The sequence below is a fragment of the Aethalodelphis obliquidens genome, unplaced genomic scaffold (assembly GCF_003676395.1).
Source record: "Aethalodelphis obliquidens isolate GAN/ISIS:26980383/991018 unplaced genomic scaffold, ASM367639v1 scaffold31, whole genome shotgun sequence".
NCBI lineage: Eukaryota > Metazoa > Chordata > Mammalia > Artiodactyla > Delphinidae > Aethalodelphis > Aethalodelphis obliquidens.
In genome coordinates this window covers 5,114,341-5,128,975 of record NW_020837975.1, presented here as the reverse complement: position 1 = coordinate 5,128,975, position 14,635 = coordinate 5,114,341, and the positions used below count along the sequence as shown (strand labels likewise).

The 14,635-nt window shown below is 39.8% G+C and overlaps 1 protein-coding gene and 1 long non-coding RNA gene across 4 annotated transcripts in view; one reads left to right on the top strand and one right to left on the bottom strand.

Moving 5' to 3' along the window:
- The window catches only part of LOC113630955 (uncharacterized), a 62,607-nt gene extending 54,439 nt beyond the window's left edge, over window positions 1-8,168 (bottom strand). For 2 of the 3 annotated variants that reach the window (XR_003437147.1, XR_003437146.1), the window contains exons 1-2: window positions 7,962-8,168; window positions 1,638-1,716 (exon numbers count right to left, since the gene is read on the bottom strand). This is a non-coding gene — a long non-coding RNA (uncharacterized LOC113630955). The remainder of the gene's footprint in view (window positions 1-1,637; window positions 1,717-7,961) is intronic. The other variant, XR_003437145.1, reaches the window with a different exon arrangement.
- The window catches only part of MLIP (muscular LMNA interacting protein), a 290,750-nt gene that overhangs the window by 17,151 nt on the left and 258,964 nt on the right, over window positions 1-14,635 (top strand). The gene's annotated exons all lie outside the window — the stretch shown is intronic.

The window sequence follows — 14,635 nt, the reverse complement described above, 5'->3', positions numbered from 1 at the left end:
ATTTGCGGTACGCGGGCCTCTCACTGTTGTGGCCTCTCCCGTTGCGGAGCACAGGCTCCGGACGCGCAGGCTCAGCGGCCATGGCTCACGGGCGCAGCCGCTCCGCGGCATGTGGGATCCTCCCGGACCGGGGCACGAACCCGTGTGATGATGAATCTTTAAAAATCAGTGACTGATCCATGAAGTCCCAGTGGAAAACCACTCTTTCTGACATTTTGGTCTCTGCATTCAGATGTCCTTAGAAAGGTCTACTGGATTTTGTTTTGTTTTTGTTTTTGGCATTGCCAAACTGTGACTTCTTAGCATGTACTATATCACATTTTCTTTTGTATCTTTTAGAATCCTAATTTTCTTACTTAGCATACCAATCAGTTTTTGTTATGTATAAACACTCGTTTTTTTATTTTTTATAATTCTTGTCACATATGTAAGAAGGTACATTTACTTTTCACGTTAGGAAATTAGAATCAAAACCAACAAAGATTTTGAGCACATATCATGAGATAGACATGGTCCTTGGGATTTTCTATGCATTGTTTCATTTTTACATCACCACAGCCTTGCTTTATGTTCCCTAGGAATTTGAGGTTTCTTTTTCTCTTATGGAACTGGATGTGTTGTGGGTGGTAACTGAGAACTTGTAATATATCAGGTGTTCAGAATGTTCTTTTGGAGGAATTTTTTATTAATGAAGCCCATGATTAAAGTTAAGATGGGTGTTTTATCAGAACCCTACTCAGAGAGAATCTCAAAAAGACCACAATCCCATCATAGAACTTAATAGAAATAGAGTTACTACTGGAAAATTTATCTCTAGTTGGAGTAGAAGAGGCATAACAACCATAAAAATCTATAAAACCAATTTAAATAATTTTTAAAGATTGACATGTTTTAGATCTTTGAACAATAAAAGTTTCACTAATAAAGGGGATGAGCAAAATTGTGGGAGCTCTTTGGAAGTTGGTGTTTCTGTCATTTTTGACCATGTTCTGGAAAAAGTTTAAGTTGTTTAAGTTTGGCTTTCATCTTAGTTTTCTGGGTAATTTGTTAGAGAAAGTGGTACCGTGTGATGACATTTTATGAACCTTAATAAATCATTTTCCTCTGAAAACCATTCTGGGAGCTGCCATTTAAAAATAAACAAGCACAAATAAAATAACTCAAGAGGAATAACTAGGTTGGATTTTAAATGGGTGAATGTTACTGAAGTGTGTTAATGGCCGAGACTGATCTTAAAGCCAGAGTCCACTTGTCCTTCAAAAGGGAATGTCCTTGGACTTGGCTGCAGTGTAGACTGTTGTGTCTCTCAGGTTTAAAGAAGTGACTGTCAGTGATGAAAACACAAATTAGAAAATTCTCTTTGACAAGAGAATTGAACATACACACACTACTATATATAAAATAGATTATCAACAAGGACCTACTGTATAGCACAGGGAACTCTACTCAATATTCTGTAATAACCTAAATGGGAAAAGAATCCGAAAAATAATGGACATACGTATACGTATCATTGAATCACTCTGCTGTACACCCGAAACTAACACAACACTGTGAATCAACTATACTCCAATATAAAATAAAATTTTTAAAAAAATGTTAAAAAAAGAGAAAATTCTCTTTGGCGTGGTGCTGACCTGTTGACCGTGATTTCAAAGAAGCAGATGGGTGGTGGGTCCATGTGTGAAACTGCGTGATGCAGGTTTACTCAGTGATCTAAACAGGAAAGATATGACAATGAAGAGCCCTGTATTTAAATTCTGTCCTTAACTCTCCCAGTCTCTTTTGATTTTTTTAAAATAGTCACCATGCTGTGCATTACATCCCCAGAATTTATTAATCTTATAAATGGAAGTTTGTACCTTTTGACCACCTTTACTCATTTCCCTCAGCCCACACCCTGTAAAATGAACTATAAAATGAAGGTGAAAAGAATAGAGGTAATGTAATAAATGCAGTGTGTGTTCTGTGTTATAGTGAGTTGTAGATGAACTGGTCAGCCATGCTAAAGCGTTAACCATCTTTAGAGCAAAACAAAATAATAGCTACAGAGTTCTCCCCTTTTAAATGCTAGAACATTTAAAAATAAGACGGTGACAATGACAATATAAACACAGTACATTTGACCCAAAAGAGGATTTGACAGCCCAGGCACTTGTTAGCAAGTTCTATTTTTGTGCTGAGTATAGTATGTTAAAAGATAAACTGAGGCATATTAAAAATGTTAAGAGTTTTATCTGAGCAAAAATCAATTGAATTGGGCAGCATCAAACCGGAAGTAATTAGGAGAACTCCACTGACAGGAGCTGGGAGAGACTTGTACAGAGAAGAAGGGGAAGCAAAGCAAGGAAATGATCTGATGGGCTGTGGCTTAGGTAGCCGCCTTATTTGGGAAAGTCTAGTTGGCTGCTTGTGACTGGTTGTCCTGAGTTTCGACTTCTTAACCTTGAGGTGTTTCAGGCTTAGGTTTTGGTTTGCTTATGGGGGCAGCTAAAGTGTTGAAGCCACTCAGTCTAATGGCCTCTTTGTGTTTTTGATTTAACAAGCAGAATCGTAGAGGTTTAGATATTGCCTCTCATTATCATTTTTGAACACTTACTGTGTGCAAGCCTACTTACTCTCATTCCTCAGTCATTCATTCATCTACTTTAACTACTTGAATGTCCTTTGAGCATCTGCTGTGGGTCAGGCATTGCTCTAGGTACTGAGGATACAGGAGTGGACACAACCAACTGGACCACAGCCTTCATGGGACCAGCGTTATAGGGGAGGACGGTGAGAGAGCTGACAGTTGTGCATCAAACAAATGAATAAACAAGGTAATTTCAGGTAACAATAGATGGAAAAAGAAAATAAAACAGGAAGAAGGAATAGAGATAGATGGAAGCGAGAGAGTGAGTGGGGGCAACTCAGGAACCTTCAGGAAAGCCTCTCTCAGGAGCTGAAACTCCATGAGGAGGAGATGGGGTTGGGGGGGAGCATTCCCCACAGAAAAACAGGTGCAAAGCGTTCTCAGCACCTTATTTGTATATATTTCTCATTTTGCAACTGTGCAAGGCTGACTGTCCAAAGCAGCACAGTGAGAAACTGGTGTGTTCTTTCCTTGAAGGATGTTTGACTCAGAGCCTATGTTTTCAGCTACTGTGTTCTACTGCTTAGTGGAGATGGACTGCTGATTGAGCTCTGCTTGATCTGTACAACAGAACAGACAAACCAACCAACTGACCCATCTTAGGTCTGGTGACCAGAGGCCTGACCTGGGCTCCCACAGTGGGAGCCGTCACGCCTCACCCAGATTCCAGACCTGAGTTATTCACACTCAGAGCCTCCAGAAGGAAGGAGAGGCCAGGTTTAAAAATATCCACTTCTTTCTCTTTCATATACCCAAATCCTATCAATCAAGAGCAATGGCAAATCAATGAGTGAAATTTAAAAAAATCACCATAAAGAAATAAACAAGGGACATAAGCCAGATGAAGAAATAGAAAATGCAAATGAGGATGCAAAAAGATGTTTATTCTCGTTAATTACCAAAGAATTACAAATGAAAACAAGGCACCACTTTATCCTTTTCTATTAGCAAATATGAAAGAGGCCAAGAATATCCAGGGTTGGTGAGGTGTCTATCACAATTTGGGTGTGAATATTTTATAGTCTAGTTCGGGCACATTTAACCGATCTTACAGACTCCGTGTTCACATGTTATAAGGTGTAGTGAGTTTCATGCTCTCAAAAGGTGTGACCAGACAGAACCTGTGAATGTGACCTTCTTTGAAGAAAGAGTCTTCGAGGGTGTAATTAAGGACCTCAAGATGAGATCATCCTGGGTCAGGATGGACTCTTAATCCAAAGACAAGTGTCCTAAGAGAAGTGGAGAAGACAGACACATGGGGGCAGCTTGGCCTGAGCTGCTCGAAATCAAGGAACACCTGGACCACTGGAAGCCGGAAGAGGCAAGGATTCTTCTGTATCCTTCCAAGGGAGTGTGGTCCTGCCAACTACTCGCTTCTGGGCTTCTGGCCTCCAGAACTGTGAGAGAATATATTCCTGTTGTTTGTGGTAATTTGTTCCAGCAGCCCTAGGAGATGAATGCACAAGGTATATCCACCTTTCATGTGACAATATTTTGTAATGGCAAAAACTGGAAACAATCTAAATGCTTGTCAAAGTGTGACTGGTTAGCTGAGTTACGTCATTTAAAAAAAAGATAGATATAATTACACTGACAACTCATAGGTGATATATTGTTAAGTAAGGAAAAAAGACATTATTATTATTATTAAAAAAGAAAACCAAATCATCCATTTGTAAATATGTTTGATATAGAGTGACCTTGAATGGGAGGTGATTCTCCATTTTTCTGATAGGGATGCCCTCAAGTTTTTCTGGGCAAGCTTGAATATGTAAATCTTTGGGGATATAGATGAAATAATCAAAAGTCTACTCATAAATTATTAATGTAGCTAAACATGCATATTCAACATCAGAAGTGTACGATAATATTAACCTAGACAGATTTTTTTTTCCTCTTGCATTTTGGCAATTTTATTCAAATTCTTGACATATTAGGTATTGTTTGAGATCATTATAAGCTAATACTTCTCCCCCCCAAAACTGCTGCTCTGACTAAACTTAGAGTTAGTGTCTGAAAGGCACCACAAAACTGTGGAGTCCTCCCAAGCTGTTTTTAAGGGGTGATACAGAGAAATCTGATAGCACAGTTACAGGCGTTGGAGAAAAATAAAACCATGTCATATTTGTCCTCTACTGAGCTCAGTCTGGTCAATGAATTGGATATATTTATCATTTGTGTGTGCACAGAAACATGTTTGGGAGGATGTAAACCAAGCTGTGTCCAAGTTAACAGTGGTTACCCTGGGGTGTGGGATTAGTAGTGACTGTGTGTGTGTGTGTGTGTCTTTTGCCAATTAGTTTTCCATCTGTATTGTTGGAATGTGTTACCTGGGCATATATTACTCCTGTAGTACTAATACTATTAATTATAAAAGTAAAAAAATTAAAAAAACCTACCAATCCCTTAAGATCCAGGCTACCTTTGACCTGTCCTCATTCTTATCTGGAAATGATTTCTCCCCACTCAAATCTCCCAGTGATTTTTCTCTGTCTCTCTTTTATGCATTATAACTTTCTAATGTGTACATTTATCCTTTGGTAAATAACTTTTATTTGTTCTTGAAAGCCCTGCTGCAAAGGAAAAAGCTGCTGAATAAATATATCTCGTAATTATTTTTCTCATTTAAAATTTTATTTTTAAAGCAGCATACCATATAATTGACTTTTTGGTGTACAGTTCTATACCATCAAAGTCGTGTATACAAATCTATACATGAACAGTTCAATCACCTCAAAAAACTCCCCTGTGGGGACATAATATGCAATTTCAAAATTGCCCTTTTGAAGTTATATCTTTCCCCTTTCTCCTGACCCCTGGCAACCACTGACCTATTCTGCAAAACTATGTCTCTTTTGCTGTGTCCCTTTGAGACATTCATTTCAATAGAATCGTATAGTATGTAACCTTTTGAGACTGGCTTTTTCCAAGTGGCATAATGCCTTCGAGATCCACTGAAGCTGTTGCATACCTCCTTAGATCAATACTTTGTTTTTTTATTATTGAGGAAGATTCCATTGTATGGATGTGCCATGGTTTGTTTAACCATTTACCCACTGAAGGACATTGGGTTGCTTCCATTTTGGGGCTATGATCAACAGAGCTATTACAAACATTAGTGTACAGGTTTTTGTGTAGACGTGAGCCTTCATTTCTCTAGAGTAAATAACTAGGAGGAGACTTCGGCATCCTGTAAGTAAGTGTATGTTTACCTTTATAAGAAACTGCCAGACAGTTTTCTGAGAGTAGCAGCACTGTTTTGCATTCCTACCAGTAATGTGTGTGCATTCTAGATGCTCCGTATCTTTACCTGCACTTTACCTATATTTTCAGCATTTTTTATTATAGCCATTCTAATAGGTATGTGCTGGAGTCTTATCATGGTTTTGTCTTGTATCCCTAACAACTAAGGATGTTGAACATCTTTTCACGTGCAGATTTGCCATTTGTGTATCACTGTTTAAGTGTCTATTCAAGAATTTTTACACTTGTCAAATAATTGTCCATTGGTTTGTTGAAAGCAGTGTTTCTCAACATGCTCGCTGTTGACATTTGGGATGGTATAATTCCTGGTTTTGTAGGCCATCCTATTCGTCGGAGCTCATTTAGATTCCCTGGATTTGGGACACAAAATGCTCAAAGCACGTGAAGTTGTGATAACCAAAAAACACTCTCACACATTTCCAAACTCCATGAGGAGGATGGTACCATCTAATAAAGACCACTAGCTTAGAAATTAGGATATTCCCCTAAAATCAGGTCGATTTCCCCCAGTTCACATGGGGTTTGTGGTGGAAGGGTGAGTAGCTTAACATATCAGGGTTCTTCTTGGGAAGAGGGGAATTAATGCTAGACAGATGAAAAGCAGAGTCCACTGGGATTTAACTCACTTTTTTTCTCAATAGTCTATGTGTCCATGGCTAAGCCTTTAGGTAGCCTTTCTATAAATAAAGAACTGACAACAACCTCCTTAGATGTGAAAAACATTGCTTTGGCCAAGCTCCTCCCATAACCTAAGGTATTTTTTTGTGATTTTCTAGCTGAGAGATGTATGAGAGGGGAGGATTAACCACTATCTGCTTTTTCATTCTTCCCCCTCCTTTCCACCCACCTCCCTTTCCCCTCTCCTCTCCTTCCCCCTCCCCTTCCTCCTCCTTCTTCTTTTTTTGGATTTCAATAAATATATTTACAGATTTATGGCTGAAGTTTTAGCTTGTTTCCCTAGCAACTGATTTTAGAATACCAAACAAATTACTTTTCTTTAAAGTCATGACTGTCTATGACAACAAAGGCAGAAAATTGAACAATATAATAACTGAGATTATCATCAGAAAGTTACAGTTTAGTTGGGGACAAAATGTGAACTTACATAAGAACAACTAAAATACCTACAAAATACCTGTAAACAAGTATTCTGTGATATAAACTAAACATCCTGAGGAAACAACAGAGGAGCTGCAGACAAATTCTTAGCGTCAAGGGCAGCAGACCAAGAGTCACAAGACTCTGTCCTGCAGGAACAACGTGGTGAAACTCAGTTTCCTCATTTATAAGTTAGGGATGAAGTTACTCCTCTATACATCTGACATGACAACTGCTAAGATACCATGATAATATATACAACATAGGTGGGTATAAATGTAGGTAATGTGTATATATGTAACGTACATATATGTAATGTATATCACAATGCTTTGAAATCTGGAAAGGTAGGAATCAGTCCATCAGCATCAACATCATCATAACTGTATTAGTCACGGTTCTCCAGAGAAACAGAAACAATAGGATACCTATCTCTCTCTCTCTCTCTCTCGCTCTCTCTCTTGACATATAAGAGGAAATTTATTACGGCTTACATGGTTACGGAGGCTGAGATATGCCACGATACACTGTCTGCAATCTGGGGAAACCAGGAAAGCCAGTAGTATAATTCAGTCCAAGTCCGAAAGCCCAAGAACTAGGAACCCCAATGTCAGAGGGCAGGGCTCAAAAAGAGAGACAATTCAGACGGAAGAAGACAAATACTGTATGATATCACTTATATGTGGAATCTGAAAAACACAACAAACTAGTGAATATAACAAAGAAGAAGCAGCCTCACAGATACAGAGAACAAACTAGTGGTTGTCAGTGGGGATGATGGTGGCGGGGGGGCATTACAGGGGTTGGGGGTGGGAGGCAAAAACTACTGGGTGTAAGGCAGGTTCCACACGGGGAATGTAGCCAATATTTTGTAATAACCGTACATGGAAACTGACGTTTAAAAATTGTATAACTTTTTAAAAATTAAAAAATAAAAAATCTAAAAAAAGAGAGAGAAACAACTCACCCTTCCTTTGCCTTTTTGTCCTACTGGGGCTCTCAAAGGATTGGATGATGCCTGTTCAGAGTGGTGTGGACAGATCTTCTTTCCTCAGTCATGGGATTCAAATGCTAATCTCCTCCAAAAATATCCTCACAGACACACCCAGAAATAATGTTTTATCAGCTACCTGGACATTCCTTAGCCCAGTTTTCCTGGCACATAAAACTAACCAACATAATCAACCTCATCCTCATTCTCATCATTCCTTAGCTCGCTTGGCAAGTAGGGAAGGGACCATGAATAGAAAAGGAGCATGAAATATAACAGGGGACAAGATGCCATCTGGAAAGATTTAGAGCCGGTTATGTGGGTTCAGTGCAAACTGCGGGCAACGGTCTTGAGACTCAGAAATTTTCTCCCCAGGTGCTCTGAGATCTCTGCCAGTGGAGCCCCCCTCCAACACAACCCTTTTCCTACAACACCCCTAAACCTTTAGACCCAGTGCTGCTTCCTTCGAGTTCCCCCTCAAGTCAGAGGAGTGGGAACAAAGACCCCCAAATACTTTGTGTAGCCTACTGCTGTCTCCTTTAAGTTAGACACTTTTAGAAAATGTCTTAATTTTATCTTAAAAAAGGAAATGTGAATTTTGCATTTTTTACCCCATGATAGTTTTTTATTTGTTTTAGAGGAAAAATGATGTTTTCAATGAATAAGAACCAGTTTTTACCTATCTCCCTGGTGGCTAGTTAAAATGTAATGAATTGAGAAAATCAATTTTGAGGAACTGAGCTGAACTGCAAAAGCTCAGCCCAGTATGTGTTTCAACAGCTACATAATCCTCTTCTTGGTGTTTGGGTTTATCCCAGGTATTTTTATTCTTGCCCATCCTCAACCCTCTCTAAGCAAAGCTGCTCCACCTACAGCCCTATAATTCTTTGTGCCAAGTATGTTCTCCACCCACCTCCATGTACAGTTAACTGAATCAGGTGACCCAGCCACCCAGAGCCAGTACGGAGAAAGATACCTACCCCGGGGATGGACTGGACTCTCTCTTAGGGTCAGGGAATAAGATACCAGTCAGTGATAAGTTATCAGGTAGAAGGAAATGGGGGAGTTACATGGGAGAGCAAAAAGCAAAGCCCAGAGTCTCAAATAATACTTAGGAAGTATTTCAAGTGATCCAAATGCTAAAGACGGCATTTTACAAGATTTAGCATGGCAACAGTGTGAGGAATGAATGAGAACAAAGAGAAGCAGGAAGCTAGACAAGCCTCACTTAACCCATAATTGTGAGGTGAAGGTGACCTGGAGGGGTATTGGCTGTGGAACAGAGGAGATTCAGATGTATGGGAAGTGGTGTGTTTTGCTGCTTTATGTTAAAAAGTTACCAAAGAGATGACTTTAGTGCTTCTTTCTTCCTTTGCAGGTAGAGTAGAAGTCAAATTTCTTGGACTTTTAAAAAAGAACACTGACGTTATCACTCTATTGTTAGTGCAGATTCGGGGATTCACAGCAAACACAGTCAACCGTCTGGTCATTTTGAGTATTTAGTCCTTAAATTTGACAAATGTGACAATTACCTTGGCCCATGGTTCCTGGTTCAAGAATGAAAAGCCACAATTCATTTTAAAAGCTGCCACAATTCTGTCGGAGTGGGCGGAAATGGAAGGCCAGGCAGCCACCCTGCACTGCCTTGCTTTGTGCTGTCATCTGCAAATGTGATGAGTGCTCTTGGTGGGACGTGGAATTGCTGTCTGTGCCCGTGAGAGTCCATTTGCTCTGGCCCAAATGGGACACTCTCTGTCCCAAGATCTCTCAATACTGTTTAAAATACCCACCTTGGTTCTTTTTTCTTTTGAAAAACTGCAATGTTTAGGAAGTATTTCAAGCCAATGGGCATGTGCTCATTATTGCTCGAATATGTAGGTCAACCATGTGACTGCTTTTGCCAATTTTTAGGTGTTTGAAAGTAGTCTTTTCCAGTGGTGGCAGGCCTTTTTTTTTTTTTTTTTTTGCAATATAACATGATTTCAAAAGAAGACTTTAAAATTCATTCTAAAACCATTAATTTGTTTGTTTGTTTTTGATATTTTATTTATTTTTTCTTTGTACATTTCTTGTTTTTTCAAATTGAAATATAGTTGATTTAAAATGTTTCAGTTGTACAGCAAAGTGATTCAGTTATATTATATATATTCTTTTTCAGATTCTTTTCCATTATAGGTTATTATCAGATATAAATATAGTTCCTTGAGCTATACAGTAGGTCTTGTTGTTTATTTTATATACAGTAGTGCGTACCTCTTAATTCCAAATTCCCCATTTACCCCTCCTCCCCTTTCCCCTTAGGTAATCATGAGAAAACCATTAATTAATATGGGCTTCCACTATGAAGACTTTGGGGGTTATTGGGTCAGTGAAATCAATGCTACGAGTATTAGAATGAAATAGCAAGAGCTGACCAATGGAAAGGACTCAGGGAACCAAGGATTTCTGCTTTGAAAAGCTCCTTTAAAAGTTCTTCTCCAGGGTATATGCCCAGTAGTGGGATTGCTGGGTCATATAGTAGTTATATTTTTAGCTTTTTAAGGAACTTCCATACTGTTCTCCACAGTAGCTGTATCAATTTACATTCCCACCAACAGTGCAAGAAGGTTCCCTTTTCTCCACACCCTCTCCAGCATTTATTGTTTGTAGATTTTTTGATTCTGACCTGTGTGAGGTGTTACCTCATTGTAGGTTTGATTTGCATTTCTCTAATAATTAGTGATGTTGAGCATCTTTTCATGTGTTTGTTGGCCATCTGTATGTCATAATTCAAAGGGTCACATGTACCCCAGTGTTCATTGCAGCACTGTTTACAAAAGCCAGGACGTGGAAGCAACCTAAAAGTCTATCAGCAGATGACTGGATAGAAAAGATGTGGTGCATATATATAATGGAATATTACTCAGCCATGGAAAAGAATGAAATTGGCTCATTTGTAGAGGTGTGGATGGACCTAGAGTCAGTCATGCAGAGTGGAGTAAGTCAGAAAGAGAAAAACAAATATTGTATATTAATGCATAGATGTGGAATCTAGAAAAGTGGTACAGATGAACCTATTTGCAGGGCAGGAATAGAGACCCAGATGTAGAGAACAGACGTGTGGACATGTGGGTGGGGGAAGGGGAGGGTGGGATGAATTGTGAGATTAGGTTTGACATAAATACACTGCCATGTGTAAAATAGATAGCTAGTGGGGAACCTGCTGTATAGCACAGGGAGCTCAGCTTGGTGCTCTGTGATGACCTAGATGGGTGGGATGGGGGTGGGGAGGGAGGTCCAAGAGGAAGGGGATATAGGTGTACATAAAGCTGAGTCACTTTATTGTACAGCAGAAACTAACACAACATTGTAAAGCAATTGTAGTCCCATAAAAAAAAAAAAAGTTCTCCTCCAGCATGGCTTAGATGCATCAACTTTCCTCCCACCTACAAGAGACAAGTGTGGAATAAAATTTCATATTGAGCTTGTATCTCAGGAAATAGTTCATGAGATCATACACTGTGTTTGACATGTAGGGAATTCTAGATTTTTATTTTAAAATGTTATATTTATCTTAAACTTAGTTATTTTAAACTTGGCTTCAAATTGTGGAATTATAGAAATTAGAAATTCATGAGGCGTAGTGGCTCTGTGTGCACGGCCGAGTTTGAGACTCTTAAACTTCTCAAGGAATAGGCTCATGGCAAAAATATAAATTTGATTTCCCTGTGAATCAGCATGACCTATTTTATTACATAGGTGAGTTGCTATGGATGTTGAGAGAGTAACAGCACACTTGACAGAGACCTCGAATTTTTCATTTCTTTACCATCAGCTGTATTTGGTGGCAGGTTCTCTCTAGGCAAGATTATGAAGTGGGGGGCTTCCCTGGTGGCGCAGTGGTTGAGAGTCCACCTGCTGATGCAGGGGGACACGGGTTCGTGCCCCGGTCCGGGAAGATCCCACATGCCATGGAGCGGCTGGGCCCATGAGCCATGGCTGCTGAGCCTGCGCGTCCGGAGCCTGTGCTCCGCAACGGGAGAGGCCACAACAGTGAGAGGCCCGCGTACCGCAAAAAAAAAAAAAAAAAAAGATTATGAAGTGGGGAAGCTGGTATTTTTATCCTCCTCTCTCTTTGACCAACCCAGTCATTGGTGGCTATATTTCTCTTCCATCTAGTGTCTTCAGAAACTCGTATCTCCTTTTTACCAAGAATCCATCAATATACACTTCCACAAATGTTGAATAACCTAATTTATATTAACGCTAAATGTTCACCAATTAAAGACTATTCTTAAGGCATAGGTCTTTTTTTTGACTATTATTTCTAATGGTAAGAAAACATTACCTTTTTTCTCCTTCCTGTAATTTAACACATTTTCATTGTAGAATACATAGAAAGTAGTTGAACAAAAAGAAAAAAAATATTCCATGATCATATTTCTCCAAGACTATTTCTGCTAATTTTGATATACATTCTTCATATAACAAAATGAAATCATCCCTGTGCAAATTTTAAACTGTCTCTCTTCTCTTAATTTATGATGATTTTTTACATCTTTAAACATGCTGATAAGTCATATTTAATATTTCCATGGCTTGTATTATATGACTGTACCCTAAGTTATTTAAACAATCCACTCTTATTTAACATTAAAATTGTGTCCATTACTTTGTTTTTATAAGTTGTTGAAATTAACATCCTTTTACCTATTTCTTCAAGTGCAATCATGATCATAAGGGGAAAAACCTTGGATATGATACCTCATTGCCAGTGTGAACCAGGGACAGAGAAATTTCTTGCCCCTTGAAATCATATCTCCTCATTCAGGATTTTTTTCTGCTTGCTGCTGAGGATAGCCTTGTTTGTTAGCCCTCAAAAATGAACAAAAACTGAGCTAATTTGGCACTTACTAAAGGAGAAAAATAATAGCAAATAGTTGAAAGTTTGGAAGTGCTTTATGTCACATTGAAAACACAAAAAAGTGAATTATCTGACCTACAGTCCACCCAATTAACTATGATGTTTGGAAATACCACAATAAAACTGAGTTCACAGCTTTGGAATTCGATGCAGAGCCTTTCACATGAAAGTTACTCATGGTTGAAATAGTCATGATTCTCAACTGATTTCTCCTGAACTGTGAATCTTGGTCAGTGTCAAAGTTACAGGGCAGGTGGGTCAGAAAGCTTGAAACAGGTGTTGGGGAGCTGACCACGAGGAAAGGCCAGTGAACGGAAAGGAATGTTACACAGGCAAAATTTGTGAGATTGGACACATCATCAGCTATGAGGGAGGGAGATGGAGGATGGGTACTAGGAGCTTGGAGGCAGGAGGATGGCCCTGCCATTTGTTGAGGAGGAGTAAGGTGTGTGGATATAGACAAATTCCACAGCAGGCATTGAGCCTGGGCTTCTGCCAATGAAACCATGTGAAGATATCCCAGTGGAGAATTGGAAACGCAAAATTAGAGCTAGAATAGTAAGTGCACACAATTCATAGTTTTAACCAGAAGAAGGAATAAGTGCCTATAGAGAAAGGATCCCAGGACCTCTCTGGCGGTCCAGTGGTTGGGACTCAGTGCTTCCCCTGCAGGGGGCACGGGTTCAATACCTGGTCTGGGAACTAAGATCTCACAAGCTACCTGGCACGGCCAGAAAAACAAAAACAAACAAGCAAAAAAACCCCAAAGAAAACAAAAAAAGAGACAAAGGATCCCTACATTTGAAGAGTGAAGTGAAAACTATGATGGTAGAGAGTTAGCAGACAGGGGCGTGGGAGGGGGCAGTGTCAGGAGGAGGCCAGGAATGATGCAGCTTTGGGGACAGATGAGGATTGAAAACCACTGACCCGTGACTTACTGTCACTGTTGAACTTCCCCTAAGGTATTCCAAATGAATGGGTGTAGAAGCCAGAGAATAATGAAAAAAAAAAAAAAGTAATGACAAGAAGAAAATGTAGCACGTGCTAAGAACTTACTCTGCCACAGCTACTGGGCTGAGCACATCATTTAACCTTCTCAGCAACAGCTGGGATATAGAAGTTTTCATTGCCCACCTTTTGAAGAAGCTTAGCTCATTATTGAAGAAGGAGAGAGATGGTAATGTGGAAGAGAGGTACATCCAGATTGGGGCATTGAAAGAGGAGCCCTCCCCAGGGTTGAAGGGGAAGATGTATTTTGCCTTAGTCAGTCACCATAGACAATGGAGTGCATTCTTAATATTCTGATGAGTTGCATGGGCATCACTGTATTTGTCCCCCAAACTCTTTTGAGATTTTGAGAATTCTGAAAGCCTATTGAAGACAGAAAGTTCTCCTGGCATTATTTCCCTAATACCACTTTTTTTTTTTTTTTTTTTTTTGCGGTACGCAGGCCTCTCACTGTTGTGGCCTCTCCCGTTGCGGCGCAACAGGCTCCGGATGCGCAGGCTCAGCGGCCATGGCTCACGGGCCCAGCCGCTCTGCGGCATGTGGGATCTTCCCGAACGAGGGTACGAACCCGTGTCCCCTGCATCGGCAGGCGGACTCTCAGCCACTACGCCACCAGGGAAGCCCCCTAATACTACTTTGATACACCTTTCACGTGAACTCTTATGGATCCAGGGCCGCCCTGTTTACAAACATACCCTGAATATTCAGGTTTCTGTACTCATGCCATTGACCACCTCGG